Genomic DNA, 6404 nt, shown 5'->3' on the forward strand with positions numbered 1-6404 from the left:
TGACCTCCCTACACTCGAAATAGATTTTCTGGAGCTACAGAACTCCGAATGGCACGCTCTCAACGGCGTTTGAAAGTAGACATCCAGAGCTTTCCAGCAATATATAACAATCTATACTTTATTCGTGATTAGATGATGCAAACTGGCGCTCAACACCAGTTCCATGCTGCATTCTGGAGTCAAACGACAGAAACACGTCACGAACCAGAGTTGAACGCCAAAAACATGTTACAACTTGGCGTTCAACTTCAAAAGAAGCCTCTGCATGTGTAAAGCTCAAGCTCAGCCCAAGCACACACCAAGTGGGCCCCGGAAGTAGATTTCTGCATCAATTAGTTACTTCTGTAAACCCTAGTAGCTAGTCTAGTATAAATAGGACATTTTATTATTTTATTAGACATCTTTGGATTATTTTTGGATTACCTTATGATCCTTTGATCACGTTCAGGGGGGCTGGCCATTCGGCCATGCCTGGACCATCACTTATGTATTTTCAACGGTGGAGTTTCTGCACACTATAGATTAAGGGTGTGGAGCTCTGTTGTACCTCGAGTTTTAATGCAATTACTACTATTTTCTATTCAATTCTGCTTATTCTTATTCTAAGATATTCGTTGCACACCAACATGATGAATGTGATGATCCGTGACACTCATCATCATTCTCACCTATGAACGCGTGACTAACAACCACTTCTGTTCTACCTTAGACCGAACGCATATCTCTTAGATTCCTTAATCAGAATCTTCGTGGTATAAGCTAGAATTGATGGCGGCATTCATGAGAATCCAGAAAGTCTAAACCTTGTCTGTGGTATTCTGAGTAGGATTCAGGAATTGAATGACTGTGATGAGCTTCAAACTCACGATTATTGGGCGTGATGACAAATGCAAAAGAATCAATAGATTCTATTCCGACATGATCGAGAACCGACAGATGATTAGCCGTGCTGTGACAGAGCATTTGGACCATTTTCACTGAGAGGATGGGATGTAGCCATTGACAACAGTGATGCCCTACATACAGCTTGCCATGAAAAGGAGTAAGAAGGATTGGATGAAGGCAGTAGGAAAGCAGAGATTCAGAAGGAGCACAACATCTTGATACGCCTATCTGAAATTCCCACTAAGGATCTACGTAAGTATCTTTATGTTTATTTTATGTTTTATTTATTATTATTTTCAAAAACCAATATAATCATTTAAATCCGCCTAACTGAGATTTACAAGATGACCATTGCTTGCTTTATACCAACAATCTCCGTGGGATCGACCCTTACTCACGTAAGGTTTATTACTTGGACGACCCAGTGCACTTGCTGGTTAGTTGTGAGAAATTGTGAAGAAAGTGCTGAGTTAGTAGATGCACATACTAAGTTGAATGCCATTATTAGAGATCACAATTTCGTGCACCAAGTTTTTGGCGCCGTTGTCGGGGATTGTTCGAGTTTGGACAACTGACGGTTCATCTTGTTGCTCAGATTAGGTAATTTTCTTTTTGTTTTATTTTCAAAATTTTTTTTTAAATCTTTCTAAAATTTATCACTTGTTTTCAAAAATTTTCAGAGTTTTTAAGAATGAATTCTAGAGTTTCATGTAACATGCTAAAGCTTGGCTGCTATTAAGCCATGTCTAATTTCTGGTCTGGAGCTTTAGACTAACATTACATGACTCTTGGGATTCTGATTGAGGACTTTGGATTCATTACTTCCTTTTTCCAAAATATGTTTTCAAAAAAAAAAAAAAAATCCAAAAAAAATAGAAAATCATAAAATCAAAAATATTGTGTTTCTTGTTTGAGTCTAGTGTCAATTATTAGGTTTGGTGTCAATTGCATGTTTTAAAAATTTATGCATTTTTCGAAATTTCATGCATGGTGTTCTTCATGATCTTCAAGTTATTCTTGGTAAGTCTTCTTGTTTGATCTTGATGTTTTCTTGTTTTGTGTCTTTTGTTGTTTTTCATATGCATTTTTGCATTCATAGTGTCTAGGCATTTAAAATTTCTAAGTTTAGTGTCTTGCATGTTTTCTTTTCTTAAAAATTTTTCAAAAATAAATTTTGATGTTCATCTTGATCTTCAAAGTGTTCTTGGTGTTCATCTTGACATTCATAATGTTCTTGCATGCATCATTGGTTTTGATCCAAAAATTTTTCATGTTTTGGGTCATTTTTATGTTTTTCTCTCTCATCATTAAAAATTCAAAAATCAAAAAAATATCTTTTCCTTATTCTTCTCATAATTTTCGAAAATTTGAGTTGACTTAGTCAAAAAGTTTTAAAACTTAGCTATTTCTTATGAGTCAAGTCAAATTTTCAATTTTAAAAATACTATCTTTTCAAAATCTTTCTCAAAAATCAAATCTTTTTCATTTTTTTTATTATTTTTGAACATTTTTAAAATATTATTTTCAAAATCTTTTTCTTATATTTATTTCAAAATTTCAAAAACTTTACTAACAATTAATGTGATTGATTCAAAAATTTGAAGTTTGTTACTTTCTTGTTAAGAAAGGTTCAATCTTTAAATTCTAGAATCATATCTTATAGTTTCTTGTTAGTCAAGTAATCAAATTTTAATATTAAAAATCAAATCTTTTTCAAAATATCTTTTCCATCGTATCTTTTTATCTTCTTCAAAAATTTGATTTCAAAATATCTTTTCTAACTTCTTATCTTTTCAAAATTGATTTTCAAATCTTTTTCAACTAACTAATTGACTTTTTGTTTGCTTCTTATCTTTTCCAAACCCACCTAACTGACTTTTCCCTCTCTAATTTTCAAAAATCATCTTTCTCTTTTTTAAAATTCTTTTAATTAATTAATTATTTCAAATTTTAATTTTAATTTTATTTCTTCTCTTAATTTTCAAAAATTACTAACTCTTTTTCAAAAATTATTTTCGAATTTCTCCCTCTCTCATCTCTTTCTATTTATTTATTTATTTACTAACATTTCTTTTCATCTCAAGAATTCGAACCTCTCCGCCCCCTTGTGTTTGGATTCTTAACTCTTCCCCTTTTTCTATCCCTTTCTTCTTCTACTACCATAAAGGAATCTCTATACTGTGACATAGAAGATTCCTCTTCATTTTCTGTTCTCTTCTTTCTCATATGAGAAGGAACAAGGAAAAAGGCATTCTTGTTGAAGCTGATCCAGAACCTGAAAGGACTTTGAAGAGGAAACTAAGAGAAGCTAAATTACAACAATCGAGAGACAACCTTACTGAAATTTTCGAACAAGAAAAGGATATGGTAGCCGAACCCAACAACAATAATGCAAGAAGGATGCTTGGTGACTATACTACACCTACTTCTAAGTTTGATGGAAGAAGCATCTCAATCCCTGCTATTAGAGCAAATAACTTTGAGCTGAAACCTCAACTAGTTGCTCTAATGCAACAGAACTGCAAGTTCCGTGGACTTTCATCAGAAGATTCCTATCAGTTTTTAACTGAATTCTTGCAGATCTGTGAGACTGTTAAGACTAATAGAGTAGATCCTGAAGTCTACAGGCTCATGCTTTTCCCTTTTGCTGTAAGAGACAGAGCTAGAACATAGTTAGACTCACAGCCTAAAGATAGCCTGGACTCCTGGGATAAACTGGTCACGGCCTTCTTGGCTAAGTTCTTTCCTCCTTAAAAGCTAAGCAAGCTTAGAGTGGATGTTCACACCTTCAAACAAAAAGATGGTGAATCCCTCTTTGAAGCTTGGGAAAGATACAAGCAGATGACCAAAAGGTGTCCTTCTGACATGCTTTCAGAGTGGACCATTCTGGATATATTCTATTATGGTCTATCTGAGTTTTCAAAGATGTCACTGGACCATTCTGCAGGTGGATCCATTCACCTAAAGAAAATGCCTGCAGAAGCTCAAGAACTTATTGACATGGTTGCAAATAACCAGTTCATGTACACTTCTGAGAGAAATTTTGTGAATAATGGGACGCCTCAAATGAAGGGAGTTCTTGAAATTGATGCTCTGAATGCCATATTGGCTCAGAACAAAATGTTGACTCAGTAAGTCAACATGATTTCTAAAAGTCTGAATGGATGGCAAAATGCATCCAACAGTACTAAAGAGGCATCTTCTAAAGAAGAAGCTTATGATCCTGAGAACCCTACAATGGCAGAGGTAAATTACATGGGTGAACCTTATGGAAACATCTATAATTCATCATGAAGAAATCATCCAAATTTCTCATGGAAGGATCAACAAAAGACTCAACAAGGCTTTAATAATGGTGGAAGAAATAGGCTCAGTAATAGCAAGCCTTTTCCATCATCTTCTCAGCAACAGATAGAGAATTCTGAACAGAGCACCTCTAACTTAGCAAACATAGTCTCTGATCTGTCTAAAGCCACTTTAAGTTTCATGAGTGAAAGAAGGTCCTCCATCAAAAATTTGGAGGCACAAGTGCGCCAGCTGAGTAAGAAAGTCACTAAAACTCCTCCTAGAACTCTCCCAAACAATACTGAAAAGAATCCAAATAGAGAGTGCAAGGCCATTGACATAATCAACATGGCCGAACCTAGAGAGGAAGGAGAGGACGTGAATCCCAATGAGGAAGACCTCATGGGACAACTCTCAAGCAAGAAGGAGTTCTCTATTGAGGACCTAAAGGAATCTGAGGCTCATATAGAGACTATAGAGATTCTATTAAACCTCCTTCTGCCATTCATGAGCTTTGAAAACTATTCTTCCTCTGAAGAGGATGAAGATGTAACTGGAGAGTAAGTTGCACAATATCTAGGAGCCATCATGAAGCTGAATGCCAAGTTGTTTGGTAATGAGACATGGGAAGGTGAACCTCCCTTGCTCATTAGTGAACTAGGTACATGGGTTCAGCAAACTTTACCTCAAAAGAGACAAGATCCTGGCAAATTCTTAATACCCTGTACCATAGGCACCATGACCTTTGAGAAGGCTCCGTGTGACCTAGGGTCAGGCATAAATCTTTTGCCACTCTCTGTGATGGAGAAGCTGGGGATCATTGAGGTACAGCCTGCCACATTCTCATTACAGATGGCAGACAAGTCAGTATGACAAGCTTATGGATTAGTAGAGGATGTATTAGTGAAGGTTGAAGACCTTTACATCCCTGCTGATTTCATAATCTTAGAAACTAGGAAGGAGGAGGATGAATGCATCATCCTTGGAAGACCTTTCCTAGCCACAGCAGGAGCTGTGATAGATGTTAACAGAGGAGAATTAGTCCTTCAATTGAATGGGGACTACCTTGTGTTTAAGACCCAAGGGTGTTCTTCTGTATACATGAAGAGGAAGCATGAAAAGCTTCTCTCAGTACAGAGTCAAACAAAGCCCCCACAATCAAACTCTATGGTGTGGGAGGCCACAACCAAACTCTAAGTTTGGTGTTAAAAGCCCACATCCAAACTTTAAGTTTGGTGTTGGGAGTCTACAACATTGACCTGATTACCTGTAAGGCTCCATGAGAGCCCACTATCAAGCTGTTGACATTAAAGAAGTGCTTATTGGGAGGCAATCCAATTTTTATTTATCTAATTTTATTTTTTATTTTATTGTTCTTTTGTGTTTTATTAGGTTCATGATCATGTGGAGTCACAAAATAATTACTAAAATTAGAAACAGAATCAAAACCAGCAGAAGAAAAAGCACACCCTGGAGGAAGGACTTACTAGCGTTTAAATGCCAGTAAGGAGCATCTGGCTGGCGTTCAACGCCAGAACAGAGCATGGATCTGGCATTGAACGCCAGAAACAAGTAGCATCCTGGCGTTTAAATGCCAGGAATACACCCTGAGGAGAGCTGGCGCTGAACGCCAGAAACAAGCATGGAACTGGCGTTCAACGCCAGAAACATGCTGCAAATGGGTGTTGAATGCCCAAAACAAGCATAGAGCTGGCGTTTAACGCCAGAAACAAGCATCAATTTGGTATTAAACGCCAGGATTGCATAAAGATGGCATTTTACAGGCCTAATTGGTGCAGGGATGTTAAATCCTTGACACCTCAGGATCTGTAGACCCCACAGATCACCTCAGGATCTGTGGACCCCACAGGATCCCCACCTACCTCAACTCACCTTCTCTCCTCTTCACACAATCCAATAACACTCTTCTCCAAAAATCCTTCACCAATCACCTCAATCTCTCTTCCCCATCACCTCTTCACCACTCACATCCATCCACTCTTCCCCATAAACCCCACCTACCTTCAAATTCAAAATTCCTTTTCCACCCAAACCCACCCAATATGGCTGAATCTTAACCCCTCTCCCTCCACTATATAAACCCCTCCGCTTTTCACACAACACAACCCTCTCTTCTCCCCCTTGGCCAAAACCCACACATCTCTCCCTCTCCTCCATATCTTGTTCTTCTTCTATTCTTTCTTTTCTTTGCTCTAGGGCGAGCAACATTCTAA

General features: G+C 37.3%; 1 non-coding gene across 1 annotated transcript; it reads right to left on the reverse strand.

Moving 5' to 3' along the window:
• Positions 1–3648: 3648 nt before the first annotated feature.
• Positions 3649–3756, reverse strand: LOC130983861 (small nucleolar RNA R71). The gene has a single exon (XR_009087832.1). It is a non-coding gene; the product is annotated as a small nucleolar RNA R71 (small nucleolar RNA).
• Positions 3757–6404: the final 2648 nt, after the last annotated feature.

This window comes from Arachis stenosperma, chromosome 5, assembly GCF_014773155.1.
Source record: "Arachis stenosperma cultivar V10309 chromosome 5, arast.V10309.gnm1.PFL2, whole genome shotgun sequence".
NCBI classification, from domain to species: domain Eukaryota; kingdom Viridiplantae; phylum Streptophyta; class Magnoliopsida; order Fabales; family Fabaceae; genus Arachis; species Arachis stenosperma.